Here is a 20,343-nt window from a genome sequence, read left to right as displayed (position 1 = left end):
CTTCAACTGCATCTGAATTGTTTTGTTCAAAATTCATTGTGGTAATGTACAGAACCAAAATTAGAAAAATGTTGTCCCTGTCCAAATATTTATGGACCTAACTGTATCTTCTGAATACAGGTCAATAATTTACATCCATAATAATCCATCTTTCATTTATTGCAATGACACATTTTCTATGGACTAGACCAAGTTTGCATATTTTTTTTTCCTTATTTTTAGACATGGGTTCATTATTGCTTGGTGGAAAAAAGCACTACAATGTAATTCGTAAATAGAGATCTGGTTTAGAGAGACATAATGTGATGTCTTTGTGTGTCTCGAGAGATCTTGGGGGCGGGACTACCACAACCCAAAATAATCATTCCTTTTGCATATTAAAGATTTCTGCAAGATCGCTCACATTTGTTTTCTCAGTTCACAAACATCATCGTACAATAAATTACTCTGATGTCCTGCATTGCACAGGATGTATTGGTGACTTTCTTTTTTCTTTATAAATCTTAATTTCATCTTTGTACCCAAATTCAATGTACAAAAGCACTCTAAATAGAACATCCATAATGTCTATTTACACCTGAATCTCTCTGCACTACTGCACAATCATCTACTCATTGAACTAATTACTTTCTCATTGAGTAAATGCCAGCTGTGTTGCCGATGCCATTTCGTGCAATTTGAGGAATATATTATGGTAAGGTAAATGTTAATTGTTTATCTGCTTTCAAAGAAATTAATGCATAACCAAAAGCACTGCATTGAGCATATTAACAGGATAAACAGTGTTTATTTGTGGCGATGCTTGTTTTAGGATCTGCGTTTAATTGCATCATTTTCATTTCTGTTTTTTCCTCATAAATACACATTAATAATGTACAAGGACAACTGCTTTAAAAATCACCCAATTAAATGATCCTATTAATTCTACACCAACACAACAGCTGGTGAAGCTTTTGCTTCAAGGGTCCCCCCACAGAAAATCCAGTACATACAACCCCTATTCCAAAAAAAATTGGGACAAAGTACAAATTGTAAATAAAAACAGAATGCAATAATTTACAAATCTCAAAAACTGATATTGTATTCACAATAGAACATAGACAACATATCAAATGTCGAAAGTGAGACATTTTGAAATTTCATGCCAAATATTGGCTCATTTGAAATTTCATGACAGCAACACATCTCAAAAAAGTTGGGACAGGGGCAATAAGAGGCTGGAAAAGTTAAAGGTACAAAAAAGGAACAGCTGGAGGACCAAATTGCAACTCATTAGGTCAATTGGCAATAGGTCATTAACATGACTGGGTATAAAAAGAGCATCTTGGAGTGGCAGCGGCTCTCAGAAGTAAAGATGGGAAGAGGATCACCAATCCCCCTAATTCTGCGCCCACAAATAGTGGAGCAATATCAGAAAGGAGTTCGACAGTGTAAAATTGCAAAGAGTTTGAACATATCATCATCTACAGTGCATAATGTCATCAAAAGATTCAGAGAATCTGTAAGAATCTCTGTGCGTAAGGGTCAAGGCCGGAAAACCATACTGGGTGCCCATGATCTTCGGGCCCTTAGACGGCACTGCATCACATACAGGCATGCTTCTGTATTGGAAATCACAAAATGGGCTCAGGAATATTTCCAGAGAACATTATCTGTGAACACAATTCACCATGCCATCCACTGTTGCCAGCTAAAACTCTATAGTTCAAAGAAGAAGCCGTATCTAAACATGATCCAGAAGTGCAGACGTCTTCTCTGGGCCAAGGCTCATTTAAAATGGACTGTGGCAAAGTGGAAAACTGTTCTGTGGTCAGACAAATCAAAATTTGAAGTTCTTTATGGAAATCAGGGACGCCGTGTCATTCGGACTAAAGAGGAGAAGGACGACCCAAGTTGTTACCAGCGCTCAGTTCAGAAGCCTGCATCTCTGATGGTATGGGGTTGCATTAGTGTGTGTGGCATGGGCAGCTTACACATCTGGAAAGACACCATCAATGCTGAAAGGTATATCCAGGTTCTAGAGCAACATATGCTCCCATCCAGACGACGTTTCTTTCAGGGAAGACCTTGCATTTTCCAACATGACAATGCCAAACCACATACTGCATCAATTACAGCATCATGGCTGCGTAGAAGAAGGGTCCGGGTACTGAACTGGCCAGCCTGCAGTCCAGATCTTTCACCCATAGAAAACATTTGGCGCATCATAAAACGGAAGATACGACAAAAAAGACCTAAGACAGTTGAGCAACTAGAATCCTCCATTAGACAAGAATGGGTTAACATTCCTATCCCTAAACTTGAGCAACTTGTCTCCTCAGTCCCCAGACGTTTACAGACTGTTGTAAAGAGAAAAGGGGATGTCTCACAGTGGGAAACATGGCCTTGTCCCAACTTTTTTGAGATGTGTTGTTGTCATGAAATTTAAAATCACCTAATTTTTCTCTTTAAATGATACATTTTCTCAGTTTAAACATTTGATATGTCATCTATGTTCTATTCTGAATAAAATATGGAATTTTGAAACTTCCACATCATTGCATTTACAATTTGTACTTTGTCCCAACTTTTTCAGAATCGGGGTTGTACACCAGTCAGCCATAACATTTAAAAACAAAGACAGGTGAAGTGAATAACATTGGTTATCTTATTACAATGGCATCTGTCAAAGGGTAAGATATATTAGGCAGCAAGAGAACAGTCAGTTCTTGAAGTTGATGTGTTGGAAGCAGGAAAAATGGGCAAGTGTAAAGATCTGAGTGACTTTGACAGGGGCCAAATTGTGATGGCGAGATGACTGGGTCTGAGCATCTCCAAAATGGCACATCCTGTGGTGTGTTCCCAGTATGCAGTGGTTAGTACCTACCCAAAAGTGGTCCAAGGATCCAAAGGACAACCGGTGCACCAGCGACAGGGTCATGGGTGTCGAAGGCTCATTGATTTGCATTGGATACAAAGGCTAGCCCATATGGTCCAATCCCACAGAAGAGCTACTGTAGCACAAACTGCTGAAAAAAATTTAATCTGGCTAAAACAGAAAGGTGTCAGCATTAACTTGATGTGCCATTTTGGAGATGCTCAGATCCAGTCATCTCGCCATCACAATTTGGCCCTTGTCAAAGTCGCTCAGATCTTTACGCTTGCCCTTTTTTCTTGCTGCCAACACATGAACTTCAAGAACTGACTGTTCTCTTTCTTGCTGCCTCATATATCCCACCCCTTGACAGGTGCCACTGTAATGAGGTAATCAACAGTTATTCCATGAAATCGAGTCGTACATGAGCTGATAGCCGACAAGGCACATACCGTAGCACCGAGTTGGCTATGAGCTACGTAGAATGAAATTGAGTGGAATAACTGTTTTATTCTCTCCACAGTCACTGGATTTTGAGAAACAGAACATTTTTATTGTTATTTTTTGCAAATTCGATAAATAAAAACTTTATACAAAACGTCCGAGAAAATCATTTCCACTTAGAATGTTAACAAACTGGCAAAATGACAGGAGCACTTTGTGAAAAATGTGATAATAATAATTCTTGAAAAATAAAAATGTTCTTACCATCAAATACTTTTATTCCATATTTTCTTGCTTTTTTGTATTTTGGTTTTTTTTTAGCAGTTTTTATTTCATCTTTGGTTGGTTCAGCAACACACTCCGCCATTTTGTTTTTCTCTACTCACGGTATATGAGCTGATATCCTAGTAGTAGAGTAGCCAATCAGAGCGCACCATTGCTCATATCCAGTGAATGTGGATAGAATAATCAATGTTATTCACGTCACCTGTCAGTGGTTATAATGTTATGGCTGCTCAGTGTATGTAATGAAACAATCATGGCTTGTGTTCTTATCAGAAAATAATCAATGATGAAACAAAAGCTCCTGAAATTGATTATTTTCTGATGCGAGCACATCTCATCTCATCTCATTATCTCTAGCCACTTTATCCTTCTACAGGGTCGCAGGTAAGCTGGAGCCTATCCCAGCTGACTATGGGCAAAAGGCGGGGTACACCCTGGACAAGTCGCCAGGTCATCACAGGGCTGACACATAGACACAGACAACCATTCACACTCACATTCACACCTACGCTCAATTTAGAGTCACCAGTTAACCTAACCTGCATGTCTTTGGACTGTGGGGGAAACCAGAGCACCCGGAGGAAACCCACGCGGACACGGGGAGAACATGCAAACTCCACACAGAAAGGCCCTCGCTGGCCACGGGGCTCGAACCTGGACCTTCTTGCTGTGAGGCAACAGCGCTGCGAGCACATCTTGAAGTGTTCTATTTCTGTATCTGACCCTGGAGACTCCTTCTAGACATTTTAAATAAACATTAATATTACAAAAATCAGGGCGGCACGGTGGTTAGCGCTGTCGCCTCACAGCAAGAAGGTCCTGGGTTCGAGCCCCGTGGCTGGCGGGGGCCTTTCTGTGTGGAGTTTGCATGTTCTCCCCGTGTCCGCGTGGGTTTCCTCCGGGTGCTCCGGTTTCCCCCACAGTCCAAAGACATGCAGGTTAGGTTAACTGGTGACTCTAAATTGAGCGTAGGTGTGAATGTGAGTGTGAATGGTTGTCTGTGTCTATGTGTCAGCCCTGTGATGACCTGGCGACTTGTCCAGGGTGTACCCCGCCTTTCGCCCGTAGTCAGCTGGGATAGGCTCCAGCTTGCCTGCGACCCTGTAGAACAGGATAAAGCGGCTACAGATAATGAGATGAGATGAGATTACAAAAATCATCACCGTATTAATAAGTATGCACATTTTTAATCAGTTTATATGGAATATCTTCTGAATGAGCCATTACTATAGAAATGGCATCATCTCCACACATTTTGACCAGCAACTACAGAGAATTGTGGTATAAATAAAAGACTTCAACATGATTCAAAACTGGATAATTCTGCAATATATTTTCATTCCATTGTAGATCAAGACCAGAGAAGTGAACTCATCCTTATTCATGTTTTCTTCCAGTATAATTTCAGTGACCTTGTTATGGGACAGTGGGAGGTCTGCGTCACCCTGCGGGCTGGAGTGTTAATTACATTTTCAACCCATTAAACAACGCCTATGTTTTTCAAGTGGCCAAGGAGAATAAACAGCAGTTAATTGATTGACATCCAGACTGCGTTTTGCTTCCTGCTGCCATGGGAGACCGGGTTTATAAATCAACATGGCCGCCATTCTCGCAGTCTCAGTGTCTGTTATTAAGTATCATCCAGCATCTGCTCTGAAGAGTTGCCAAGTCATGAAGAATGATGAATCAAGAAAAATGAATCGACTGGAAAAAAAAAAAAAGAGTTGATAGGAATTATCTTACATATATCGGGTGAAGTCAGGGAAATTTGGATGCTATTAAATTGGTGCACGCAGTTTTGGCAATGATACACCCACATTAACAACCATTATTTGCAGTACTGGTGATGGAAATGTAAAGAAACAGGAATGGGTTTGCATCCTTTGTTTCCTCTGTTCCAGCACTTTCCATTCCATCCTTTTTCTATTTTCAAGTGAATGGTGCATATTTAATAACATAATAAAAACCAGAGCTTGAAGGCAAAGCACACAGCTGTGTTAATTAATCTGTGCAAATGTGAATATCTGTAATTGATTAATAAAGATTAAGAGTCATTAGAAAATTACTTCTTTAATTGGCTTCTTTACTGTATTCATGAAAGAGCCAGGTGAATTCATTACCTCATCCTCAAAGCTCGCTATTTTGTATGTTCTGTACATTCAAGCTAAAAAAAGACATTTTGGGACAAAAAATACGATGGGTAGCTGTGCTGAACGGTGGTGACGGAGGTCACTTTGGTCTCAGAGAAATTTTAATGCACACTCTAAATGAAATTTAGCTGAAGAGCACAAAAAAAAATGGCAGCATGCAGCAAAATGTCTCCAAGACAAACAGGAAATGATTCAAAAAGTAATCCTACTTGAATTTACGGTTATTGCGACTTGATGCAGAGTCTGGATGCAGCAATCTGTTTGTCAGATGCAACACACACACAGAAAACGCTCGGGGTGAATGAACTGAAATGTAGGACTCATTGAGAGATAGTCGGAGTCTAATGGAGCTCTCGGAGGAGGAGACGAGTGCTCTATCTCAGCCCCACAGCCATCCCCTATCCTCCACTCAGATGAGTCTCATTAATGCACGACCGTGATATTATTCACTCTCCAGATTAGAAAACACACTGTTCACACTATAATGGAGCACAACTATACTTGTTTGCTGCCCTCAGCCATTAAAACAAAAGCCAGCATTAAACAAATGAGAAGCTGCATATAAGTCAACTACAAGGCTTCCAGCTCCTCCTGCAGGATATCCAGATGTGTACAATCCAGCTGTGAGATACAATCTGTCCAGCAGCTCCTGGGTCTGCCCCAGGGTCTTGGTCCAGTGGGATGTACTGAATACAGCTCCAACCAGGGGGCATCATTAAGGTAAGATTCCTGAATCAACACAGCTGCTTCCTCTCTGTAATCCCAGGATATTCCAGGTGGATCCTCACTTCATGGTCCTGGGACAGGTTCTTGAGCCACTGCAACCCTCATAAGGATAAAGCTTTGGTGGAAAGTCAGTGAGAAGTTTAAAAATAACAATTAATATTATGCCCTGTGATGACCTGGCGACTTGTCCAGGGTGTACCCCGCCTTTCGCCCGTAGTCAGCTGGGATAGGCTCCAGCTTGCCTGCGACCCTGTAGAACAGGATAAAGCGGCTAGAGATAATGAGATGAGATGAGATGAGATGGAAAATGTTATTTTCACCGAAAGGTTGACCTTTCCGGTGACTTTCACCTTGACCCGATTACCCCCAAAATTTAATCATGTAATCTATGGACCATTGCCCACATATCCTGAAAATTTGAAGTCAATCAGTGCAATCGTCTAGACGCTAGATTGTTAACAGACAGACACAAACAAACAAACAAACAAACAAACAAACAAACAAACAAACAAACAAACCACACTCACCCTGCTTACTCCATCATGGGCGAGGTAATAATCTTTGGCCTATATTGCACTCAAAACCAAAGACCAGTACATTATTTGATGTTTTACCTCATGATTTTTTTTCCAAAATAAAGACATTTCAGTTTTGATTCTTGCAACACATTAAAAAAAAAAAGAAAAAAGTGGTCCAGTAAAGTATTTCCCACTTTGTAATCCTCCCGTTCCTTCTCACAACACTTAAAAGAAGGTTAGGGACTGAAGACAAGTGTTTCAGGTGTTATTTTGTCCCATTTTCCCTGCAAACAGGCCTTAAAACGTGCAACAGTACAGGGTTGTCACTGTCATATTTCATCTCATCTCATTATCTCTAGCCGCTTTATCCTTCTACAGGGTCGCAGGCAAGCTGGAGCCTATCCCAGCTGACTACGGGCGAAAGGCGGGGTACACCCTGGACAAGTCACCAGGTCATCACAGGGCTGACACATAGACACAGACAACCATTCACACTCACATTCACACCTACGCTCAATTTAGAGTCACCAGTTAACCTAACCTGCATGTCTTTGGACTGTGGAGGAAACCGGAGCACCCGGAGGAAACCCACGCGGACACGGGGAGAACATGCAAACTCCACACAGAAAGGCCCCCGCCGGCCCCGGGGCTCGAACCCAGGACCTTCTTGCTGTGAGGCGACAGCGCGAACCACTACACCACCGTGCCGCCCCACTGTCATATTTTTCATTTCTAAATTCTCCACACATTCTCTATTGGGGACAGAGGGGGCACGCCCTTTTCATCCACAGCCACACCTTTGTAATGTGAGCAGAATGTGGTTTTGCACTGTCTTGTTGAAATCTCCCTGGAAAAAGATGTCGTCTTGAAGGCAGAATATGTTGCTCCAAAATCTCTGTGTGCTTTTCTGCATTAAAGCTGCATCACAGAAGTGTAAGTTACCTTTACCAAGGGCACTGACAACCCCAGAAGATGACACACCCTGGCTTTTGGACTTCTTCCTGGTAACATTCTGGATGGTCCTTTTTGTCTTCAGAGCACACGGGGTCCATTTCTTCCAAAAAAGACCTGGAATACTGATTTATCTGACCACAGTGCATGTTTCCACTGTGTGATGGTCCATCCCAGATGCTTTCAAGCCCAGAGAAGTTGACAGCGCTTCTGGACACAGTTAACATAAGGCTTCCTTTTTGCACAGTAAAGTTTTAACTGGTGTTTGTGGATGTAGCTCTGTATTGTAGCTTGACAAAGGTTTGCCAAAGTAACCATGTGGTTCTATCAGCTATAGATGAATAATGATTCTTGATGCAGTGCCGGCTGAGGGATCGGAGATCACCGGTGTTCAGATTAGGCTTGAGCCCTTGCCCTTTACTCACCGAAATTCCTCCAGATTCCTTCAATCGTTTAATAATATTATGCACCATAGAGGGTGAAATATCCAAATCCCTTCCTATCTTTCTTTGAGGAACATTGTTTTTAAACATTTCAATAATTTTCTCACACATTTATTGACAAACTGGAGATTCTCAGCCCATCTTTGCTACTCAAAGTCTAGGCCTTTCCTCGGTACTGATTTTGTCCCAAATCATGATTACAATCACCTGTTGACATCACCTGTTTCAAATCATATCATTATTTAATTGTTTTACTTCATTAGTAGCCCTAAATTGCCCCGTCCCAACTTATTTTGGAATGTGCTGCAGGCCTGAAATACAGGAATGGATGTATATTAACAGATGAAATGAAGTTGACCAAAAAAAAAAAAAAAAAAATTATCTTGGGTTCATTCTGCCTGCAATAAAATACAAGTCAAAGTAAGTTTAGAAATCACGGCTCCATTGTTTTATTTGCATTTTCCATACCATCCCAACTTTTGTCTGATTTGAGGTTGTAGATAATATATTTAAATGTAACTGTAATCTAAATGTAAATGCAATCATCTTATCAATGGTGAAATCTACTTTTGTGTAAGCAGTGCATCTCAAAACTAGAAAATATACCTCACTGATGCATCTCTCAAAACACAGTCAGAATTCTCCTCAGGTTTTATTTTAAAATGCCTTCTGCATCTCCGCATTGCTAAAAAGCCTGTCGGAGGAAATAAACCCGCAGTAGACGAATCATAAATGAGCCTAAAATTAGACATTTCTGCTCATTAAAAAAAAAAAAAATTAGAAAGATAAAAAGATAGTGAGAAACATTTCCCCAATGGGGTGTTTTTATTATTGAGCACTGTGTTGTGTGTGTGTGTGTGTGTATATGTGTGTGGGGGCTCTCTTCGCGTCACTGCTTTTGTCGAGTGAGAAGCTTCCCCTGGAGTTTAATTTGTTAAAATGGCAATTAAGGAATACAATAGATCTCATCAAGGACATGCAGTATCACGCTGAAACATGAAGTGTCATGTTGCATATTCGCGTTCAGTTCCCCAGTGGGCACCTATTTTAGGATCCAAACCACAGCAGTGGGGTCGCTGGGGTAGAATGAACAGCAGCAGAAATAAAGCTGATGCAGTTGAACACCAGAGCAGCTCTGTCAGGGTTCAGCAGCAGCAGCATCTCTGTCACACTCGTTTCTAATGAACTGATTTTACATTTACACCCCAGATTTACTCCTTATAACACTGTTTGGGTTTGTTTCGTTCAGGATTCAGAATTAAACGTTTTAGGGAAAAAAAAACTGTAAAGATACAACAAACGTAGAAGCTCCAGAGCTCCACCAATCAGCAAGTAAAGAGTACATACAGTATTAATCTAATTTAATACTCAAGTACAATATTATTTTTTGAAAATATATTATTTTTTATGCTATACAAGAGACAAATTGCGTTTCAGTGTCCATATGAAGCTGAAATGTATCTAAATATTTTGTTCTATTCAAATGTTACACACACACACACACACACACACACACACACACACACACAGAGTTAACCAGTGGCGTGCACAGACATTTTGGGGGGCAAGTGCTCTGGGGGGAAAAAAGGGCACTTTTTTTGCGCATGTGGAACACCTTATTATAAAAGTCTGAGATTTAACCGTCCTCTTGTGTTCGGGTCGCCACTGACCCGTTTTAGTTTTTAAAGGTGTAAAACAACCACTTAATGTTAATTTATTACATCAAGGCTTTTTGACTTTGCCAGGAATCTCTAGTTGAACAAAATAGAAAAAGAAATTGTTGTTTTCCTAAATCTGAAAATGGTCTAGCAAAAAATATAATACTTATGTGCAGTTGTTTCTGTATGCGACGGGCTACTTCACGACAAAATAATTACAGCTTGGGCTTAGAGGGCAAACAATACATTTTCACTCGATTCATGTGTTACCTGGCTGGTGGGGCAGGGGAAGAGCTGACTGACTGCCCGATGTGTTGTCTGCGCTACGACAAGGCCGTGGCTTCCAGGACGCTATGCTGCTGCAACCTCACATTGAACGCACTGCACGCTTGTTCACGTGACAGAGCAAGAGAGACAGAGGTCCGGTGTGTGTGCGGAGGGGGCACACATCGGGACATTATTTTCACACACGCTTTTAATGCCGCGGCTTTTCTAAAAGATCATGTCGACATTGGCTTCAGTAAACTGTAAAAAAAAAAAAATTCAAAAGGGCACTTTTTTGGACGGAGGGCAGAGGGGCAGGTGCTTGAGCACCACCTCGTGTCTATCTGTGCACGCCACTGCAGTTAACCCTTAAAGTAACCCTAATGCTGACTTATTAATAGCATATTGTATACTGAATAACACGCTGTCATGTTTTTGTTTTTATTCCTTTTATTTATACTTTTTATTACTTTTTTAATTAAAAAATGCCAAATTTCTCTCTTTAACTATCATTATTTAATGGATGAAAGTCTTCCATCTACTTACATTGATATCGAATTCAGAGATCAGAATATCGTTCTATATTTATTACACAAAATGGAGCAGGTTTCAAAGTCGATACATTTCTTTAAAGATTTCTTGTCATCAAAAATTCAAGAAAAAATTGGGAAAATGTATTAATTTAATTTTACTGGTTTTTTTTTTCTTGATCCAGTGATTACAGTCCAAAAGACCTTTGACTTTGGCTTTTAGGCACTTTTTGGCCTACATTTCTCCCCAAAAATGCTAAATTTTCAAGATTCTGCACATTTCTAGTTCTTTAACTTTAAGCAGATTTCTGATATCGCCCATGCTCATGCTCACACTTTTGTACAAAACATTCTTCAGATTTTCAAGTTTTATGTCTTATTTTTAAACACATGTTGAAACAGTTCAGTGGATTTTATCTAATATTGTACATCAGATTTGACATAAATTTACGGAGTCCATGGCAGCTCAAGTGTCACTAAACGAAGCTGGATGAAATCCTAAGAAAATAAAATAATAAAATAATAATAAAAAAATCAGAAATTAAAATTATATATATAGTCAACTTTATTGTCAAATATGCTATACATGCTCGACATACAGCACAGATGAAATATCAGTCCTCTCTGACCCATGGTGCAAACAGGCAATGCGATAAATAAAAAATAGAATAATTGAAAAAAACAAACTATATATATATATATATATATATATATATATATATATATATATATATATAATTACTTCAGTTGTGGGGTGGCATGGTGATGTAGTGGTTAGCACTGTTGCCTCCAGTTTGCATGTTCTCCCCGTGTCCGCGTGGGTTTCCTCCGGGTGCTCCGGTTTCCCCCACAGTCCAAAGACATGCAGGTTAGGTTAACTGGTGACTCTAAATTGAGCGTAGGTGTGAATGTGAGTGTGAATGGTTGTCTGTGTCTATGTGTCAGCTCTGTGATGACCTGGCGACTTGTCCAGGGTGTACCCCGCCTCTCGCCCGTAGTCAGCTGGGATAGGCTCCAGCTTGCCTGCGACTCTGCACAGGATAAGCGGCTACAGATGATGGATGGATAGACGGACGGACGTCAGTTGTGCTATTACTGATAATAAAATGTCAAATAAATAATTTTGGACTTCTGCATCAGACTGGACAGCATTCAGATATCAATACACATTCGTAACTGCTAATGTCTCAGATTCTACCTGCAAATGTAATTCTGAAATATTAAAAATAATATTAATAATAAATTTAATTATATATCAAATATTAAACAGTGAATAAGAATGGCTGAAGAAATTTTCTGCAGTTAATAAATAAATAAATAAATAAATAAATAAATAAATGCAGACAGGCTGAATATAACCGAAATACTGAAAGGATGGAAGCAGATGAATATAAATATGATCCAGAACAAATTCACACTTGACAGAGGATAGATGTAGGAGCTGTCGTAAAACCTCTAATCGCTCGTGTCTATTTTTGCATTGCGTTGTAAACAGAAGGACTACAAGTGCAGCATTTTCAGTAATTGGATTATTACTGCAGAAAGAGAGTAAAGCATGAAAACATACTATGGGCTTCAGAAAGGCTGGAACGTATTTACTGATTTATTTATTTTCAAGAATGTAGTCTCGTTTGTAGGTATGCAGATACTGCAAGAGCATCACAGGTGTGTTTCACAGTGTTGTGGTGTAAACATGATTATAAATGGACTGTTTTTTTTTTTTACTGTTCATGTCAACATTGCAATTCATTCTTCTTTCTTCAATAAACTCAGAAAAGAAAGCATCCATGCATTATGCATCAGCATCTTGACTGACTACATTTAACAGTGACTTTTTTTCCGACACAGATAAGTGAATTTTAGTCATGGTATTCGCTTCCACTGTTACGCTGATGACACACAGTTGTATGTTTCTGCAAAGCCAGATGAGAGACACCAGCTTAATAAAACTGAGGAATGTGTAAAGGACATGAGACACTGGATGCTTATTAACTTCCTTCTGCTTAACTCTGACAAGACAGAAGTCCGTAGGACCGCATGCAGCTAGAGGTACGTTTTCTGATTACATCTTAACTCTGGATGACCTTTCTGTTTCTTCATGTGCAGCAATACAATACTTCAGGATGATCACTGACTCCAGTCTTTCATCTGAAGCTCATGGAGATAATATTACAAGGATAGCCTTCTTTCACCTCAGAAATATTATTAAGATAAGAAATATGTCACTACATGACACAGAAAACCTAGTTCATGATTTTGTTAGCTCTAGGTTGGATTATAATGCCTTACTCTCTGGATGTTCCAGTAGGTGCATAAACAAGTTCCAGTTAGTCCAGAATGCAGCAGTGAGAGTCCTTACTACAACCTCGATTCCAAAAAAGTTGGGACAAAGTACAAATTGTAAATAAAAATGGAATGCAATGATGTGGAAGTTTCAAAATTCCATATTTTATTCAGAATAGAACATAGATGACATATCAAATGTTTAAACTGAGAAAATGTATCATTTAAAGAGAAAAATTAGGTGATTTTAAATTTCATGACAACAACACATCTCAAAAAAGTTGGGACAAGGCCATGTTTCCCACTGTGAGACATCCCCTTTTCTCTTTACAACAGTCTGTAAACGTCTGGGGACTGAGGAGACAAGTTGCTCAAGTTTAGGGATAGGAATGTTAACCCATTCTTGTCTAATGTAGGATTCTAGTTGCTCAACTGTCTAAGGTCTTTTTTGTCGTATCTTCCGTTTTATGATGCACCAAATGTTTTCTATGGGTGAAAGATCTGGACTGCAGGCAGGCCAGTTCAGTACCCGGACCCTTCTTCTACGCAGCCATGATGCTGTAATTGATGCAGTATGTGGTTTGGCATTGTCATGTTGGAAAATGCAAGGTCTTCCCTGAAAGAGACGTCGTCTGGATGGGAGCATATGTTGCTCTAGAACCTGGATATACCTTTCAGCATTGATGGTGTCTTTCCAGATGTGTAAGCTGCCAATGCCACACACACTAATGCAACCCCATACCATCAGAGATGCAGGCTTCTGAACTGAGCGCCGATAACAACTTGGGTCGTCCTTCTCCTCTTTAGTCCGAATAACACGGCGTCCCTGATTTCCATAAAGAACTTCAAATTTTGATTCGTCTGACCACAGAACAGTTTTCCACTTTGCCACAGTCCATTTTAAATGAGCCTTGGCCCAGAGAAGATGTCTGCGCTTCTGGATCATGTTTAGATACGGCTTCTTCTTTGAACCATAGAGTTTTAGCTGGCAACGGCGGATGGCACAGTGAATTGTGTTCACAGATAATGTTCTCTGGAAATATTCCTGAGCCCATTTTGTGATTTCCAATACAGAAGCATGCCTGTATGTGATGCAGTGCTGTCTTAGGGCCCGAAGATCACGGGCACCCAGTATGGTTTTCCGGCCTTGACCCTTACGCACAGAGATTCTTCCAGATTCTCTGAATCTTTTGATGATATTATGCACTGTAGATGATGATATGTTCAAACTCTTTGCAATTTTACACTGTCGAACTCCTTTCTGATATTGCTCCACTGTTTGTCGGCGCAGAATTAGGGGGATTGGTGATCCTCTTCCCATCTTTACTTCTGAGAACCGCTGCCACTCCAAGATGCTCTTTTTATACCCAGTCATGTTAATGACCTATTGCCAATTGACCTAACAAGTTGCAATTTGGTCCTCCAGCTGTTCCTTTTTTGTACCTTTAACTTTTCCAGCCTCTTATTGCCCCTGTCCCAACTTTTTTGAGATGTGTTGCTGTCATGAAATTTCAAATGAGCCAATATTTGGCATGAAATTTCAAAATGTCTCACTTTCGACATTTGATATGTTGTCTATGTTCTATTGTGAATACAATATCAGTTTTTGAGATTTGTAAATAATTGTATTCCATTTTTTTTACAATTTGTACTTTGTCCCAACTTTTTTGGAATCGGGGTTGTAGAACCAATAGATGCGACCACATCACACCATCTTATCCATGTTGCATTCGCCCCAATCAGATTTCACACTGATTATAAAATACTACCATTGACCTAAAAGCACTGAATGTTCTCGTGAGTGAACTTCTGGTCTTTTATGACCTGCCATACCAACGTAGATCAAAAGGTGCAGACCATTTATTGGTACATCAAATAGTGATGGCTACAAAATATACAGGGCATAGAATAAAGAAGCGGGAAGTGCTTAAAACTGATTTAAGATCTCATCTCATTATCTCCAGCCGCTTTATCCTGTTCTACAGGGTCGCAGGCAAGCTGGAGCCTATCCCAGCTGACTACGGGCGAAAGGCGGGGTACACCCTGGACAAGTCGCCAGGTCATCACAGGGCTGACACATAGACACAGACAACCATTCACACTCACATTCACACCTACGCTCAATTTAGAGTCACCAGTTAACCTAACCTGCATGTCTTTGGACTGTGGGGGAAACCGGAGCACCCGGAGGAAACGCACGTGGACACGGGGAGAACATGCAAACTCCGCACAGAAAGGCCCTCGCCGGCCACGGCGCTTGAACCCGGACCTTCTTGCTGTGAGGCGACAGCGCTAACCACTACACCACCGTGCCGCCCCCGATTTAAGATGTATAGATGTATTTAAGATGTAATAATAATAATAAAAAAGACATTCACATTTCAAAGCCATAGAAATCCTCCCAAACCCATCGAAGCTATAATAACCCAGAGGAATTGGTCTTTTGTAAACAAGGGAAATGGCCTTGTTTGGTGTAAACCTCTTAAAAAGACTTAAGGGTTCAGCTTGTGTGTGTGTGTGTATGAGAGAGAGAGAGAGAGAGAGAGAGAGAGAGAGAGAGAGAGTTTGAGTGAGTATGGGCTCCTCTGAAAGATCATTAGTCCATTGTAAATGATACCGTCTGCACATGTAGCTCGTCTCAGATCTTATGAAACAGGAAATGCCTGCCATCATTAGTTGCGTTCTCACACTCTCCTCTCTTAATCACCCGTCACCGTTTTGTGATCAGTATAAATGTCAGAGTCATCCTACAGAATGATTGGTGTGTGTGTAATGGTGTAGCACTAAACCTGGTAAGAGAGAAATAGTGGAGAATCTGAAGTGGAGGTGAAAAAGCAACACCAGTATGGTGGGAGTGATGTTAGCATGATGGTGAGTGTTAGATCAGAAACAGAGAGGGTTCTAGTGGTCCTCAGTCCCGGTTCTCAGCCTCCAGTTAGTGTTTAAAGTGCTTTGATCCATCTGATGGCACTTGTCAGCTTCTTGTGAAGCACCTCTCGTGCTGAATTGTGTGTTAATGCTGGAAGAAAGGGCTTGAGATCAGGTATGTTCTGGTCAGTAGTTAACGATGGTCATCTCATCGATCCACACTGTCTTCAGTGTTCTTAAAAATACAACTGGGAACAGTAAGTTCATGGCCTGAAGGCTTGTTTGTCTGTTTGTTTGTTTAAATATGAACCCCAGAAACACTGGGAGGTGGGTATGGGAGAACATGACCGCTGGATAAATATTATATCATTCACAGAATATAACAACAAATAAAAAATTGGCTGAAGATATTCAACTTTGAGTTCACAATTGTTCGGTCTCAACCCTATGCCCTGTGGAACTTTCTGGAAAGTTCTAGTCATCTAATATGACTCAGTAAGCTAGCTAAATATATTTTACAACACGGACGTCTTTCCATTCACATAGTAAACAAACAAACTTCAATTTCATTTTTGTTGCATTAACAAACAAAACAAAAACCCTTGCACAGTGAGTCAAATTACGGTCCTTCATTATGATTTTCTGGGATTTATAAAAATGATTATATCATAATTAACAAAGAAAAGCAAAGTAAAAGCATGCCAGAACAGATATGGTAGAACTATGGTCTGATTTTGGAGCTCCCTTTAGGTCAAGTTGACTAATACTATTAAAGTGCCTCCGATTTATATTTAGAACAATTTAACGATAAAATCTAAATAATGTATTTATATTCATATCAGTTACCGTACACTCTCATATAAACATTTACTCTCAAATACCAAACATTGAACAGTTATTCAATGAAATCGAGTCGTACATAAGCTGATAGCCGATGAAGCGCGTAGCACTGAGTTGGCTATAAGTCATGTGCGACGAGTGGAATAACTGTTTTATTCTCTCCACATTCACTGGATTTTGAGAAACAGAACATTTTTATTTTTATTTTTTGCAAATTCGATAAATAAAATCTTTATACAAAACATCCGAGAAAATAATTTCTACTTAGAATGGAAACAAACCGGCAAAATGACAGGAGCAATTTGTGAAAAATGTGATAATTCTTGAAAAAGAAAAAAAAAAAGATATATTCTTACCATTAAATACTTTTACTCCATATTTTATTGCTTTTTTATATTTTGGGTTTCTTCTTCTTCTTCTTCTTTTTTGGTGGTTGGCAAACCAATTTAAAGGTCCATTACTGCCACTGACTGGGATGGAGTGTGGAACAGGAGATATTGAGGTTTAAAAAAAAACAACAACTATATTCTTTTAGCTATTTATGTTTCTTTTAAATACTTAACAATTTTTGGGGTTTTATTTTCAAGTACAGTCTTTATTTCATCCTCGGTTGGTTCAGCAACATGTTCTGCCATTTTGTTTTTCTCTACTCACGGTATATGAGCTGATATCCTAGTAGTAGAGTAGCCAATCAGAGCACACCATTGCTCATATCCAATGAATGTGGATAGAATAATTATACTGGATATGACTCAACAGTTTGCCATATAAACAATTCTTATTGAAATCCTTAATAACTCACTGGAGAAACTCTTAATATCAGGTCCATATCCAGTGCCAACGGGAAATGTGTAATGTTAATGATCCTAGAGAAAGGAAGGTGTGTTCCTGGAGGCAGTTAGATCAGTTTCAGTATTAAAGCTGACGTTTGGAAACAAGTGACTGGTTATAATCACAGAGATACAATATAATGATTAATAATTGCTGACATGGTCATTATTCTTATCTGTGCCTCGTTTCAGGAGATGATGAGATCTCACGGCACTGATACACTGACATGCAGACATTTACTTTGGAGTAAGAGCGTCATCAATTTCATTTCATGGGCCTTGTGATGTTTTAAGACCAAACAGTTATCATGTGATCCTTTTCATTCACTGGACACATAAATAAGGGAATATTTCAAATGAATATGTTGCTTGCTAATACACACACCATATAATGCACTTATATACCTCATACACCATATACAATATATAACCCACACCATGATACACGATAATACACACTATGCTTTTCAATTAACAGGCGTGCCTCATCAGAAGTTAATTACTGGACAAGTTTCTTGCTTTCTTAATGCGTTTGAAATTACACAGTATATAATAATAATAATAATAATAATAGGGCAGCACGGTGGTGTAGTGGTTAGCGCTGTCGCCTCACAGCAAGAAGGTCCGGGTTCGAGCCCCGTGGCCGGCGAGGGCCTTTCTGTGCGGAGTTTGCATGTTCTCCCCGTGTCCGCGTGGGTTTCCTCCGGGTGCTCCGGTTTCCCCCACAGTCCAAAGACATGAAGGTTAGGTTAACTGGTGACTCTAAATTGAGCGTAGGTGTGAATGTGAGTGTGAATGGTTGTCTGTGTCTATGTGTCAGCCCTGTGATGACCTGGCGACTTGTCCAGGGTGTACCCCGCCTTTCGCCCGTAGTCAGCTGGGATAGGCTCCAGCTTGCCTGCGACCCTGTAGAACAGGATAAAGCGGCTACAGATAATGAGATGAGATGAGATAATAATAATAATAATAATAATAATACAGTAAATAGCCCTTTTCCACAACTATAGCAATCCTTATTATGACAAGAAAGGCTCAACTAAATAAAGAGAAATCCATCATTACTTGAAGACATGGAGTGACTTTCAATTCCTAAAAATAAAGAAAAACATTCAGTTAGAAGGTAACAACCTTTGACTAGTACTGTACATCACAATGCATCATCAGAAACATAAAATACATTATATACTCCCACCAGCCAATTTATTAAGAACACCCACCCACCAGCTGTTTGATGCAGTTCTCTAATCAGCCGATCCCTCGACAGCAGCACGACGCATTAAATCATGCAGATACAAATCAAGAGCTTCAGTTAATGTTCACAATATTCAAACATCAGAATGGGAAAAATTGTGATCTCAATTTTTGTGTGACTTTCTTTCACTGTGGCATGGGTGTTGGTTTGAGTCAGATGGACTGCTGGTGTGAGTATTTCAGAAACTGCTGATCTCCTTCCTGGGGTTTTCACACACAACAGTGTCTAGAGTTTACACAGAATGGTCCGAAAAACAAAAAACATTGAGTGAGTGAGCGACAGTTCTGTGGGTGGAAACAAACGCCTTGTTGATGAGAGAGGGTCAGAGGAAAATGGCCAGATTGAGCAGTTTGAGCTGCCAGGAAGGATATAGTAACTCATATAATCACTCTTTACAACCGTGGTGAGCAGAAAAGCATCTCAGCAACAGCAGTAGAGCACATTGGGTTCCACTCCTGCGAAGAACAGGAATCTTCGAATCAACAACAAGTTCCTATTAAAGTGGCCGGTGAGTGTATATCTGTGACCTCCTTCATACATCATATACATTAGCTGCAGTTGGTGAAAAGACTCTCAGGGCCATGATGTTGTTGGAACCTTCTTTCAAATGAAAGCAAATTGTTAATTTGTCTGAATCTTGACGACAAAACCATCCCATGTAATTCCTGATCTCAGTAACTCTGGACTGAGTTGATTGTGGGACAAAAAGAACAAGGTTGTGAGAGAAGTTGCTAAAATGGAAGTCCTCAGACATGTTCCAGCTCATTCATTAACCGGAGCCGAGCTTTTGGCCTCACTTGGACATCTGAAGTAATTACAATAATGGAATGAACTATATAAAATGTCCCCTCTGTTATTTTCCCGGGATTTATTGAGATGAACTATGGAGAATTTCTCAGCAAATTCTACATGATTCAATACGGCCTCAAGCCAGCTTTAGGGTTTTTTTAAAAGCCTTTTAGTCCCATAGCAATCTGAATTTATTTATTTATTTATTCCAGTAGTGTTTCACTGCTGATCGATTTGTGACAGTGACCCTTTTAAACCAAATACATCCCAGTGTATTGGGTCATGATGAATGAGAAAGTATACACACAAATATTGTCGATATGAATTATTTTATTTGAGTCCTCTCAAAGGCATGAGCCATAAAAAGAGGCGAAATATTTCACTCTCCAGCAGGAAGCGAAAATGTTCAACATGTTTGATGGACAATATTGCATTTCTTTCAAGTGGAAAAATATAAATAAATAAACTTATTTCTCTATCAGTGATTATAGATGGAAAAGTAAAGAGGACTGAGCACTGAGCCTTGTGGAACGCCAGGAGGAGCTCCTCTAGGTGTGATGCAAACCACTTCCATGCTAAACTACTGATATGATACAGAAGAGAACAATGTTCATATGGAATTAGGACTGATCTTAATGACAAGTTTATTTATTATGGC

The sequence above is a fragment of the Neoarius graeffei genome, chromosome 25 (genome assembly GCF_027579695.1).
Source record: "Neoarius graeffei isolate fNeoGra1 chromosome 25, fNeoGra1.pri, whole genome shotgun sequence".
Lineage (NCBI taxonomy): Eukaryota > Metazoa > Chordata > Actinopteri > Siluriformes > Ariidae > Neoarius > Neoarius graeffei.
The sequence above is the reverse complement of the archived record's forward strand: the minus strand, read 5'-3'. Positions refer to the sequence as shown.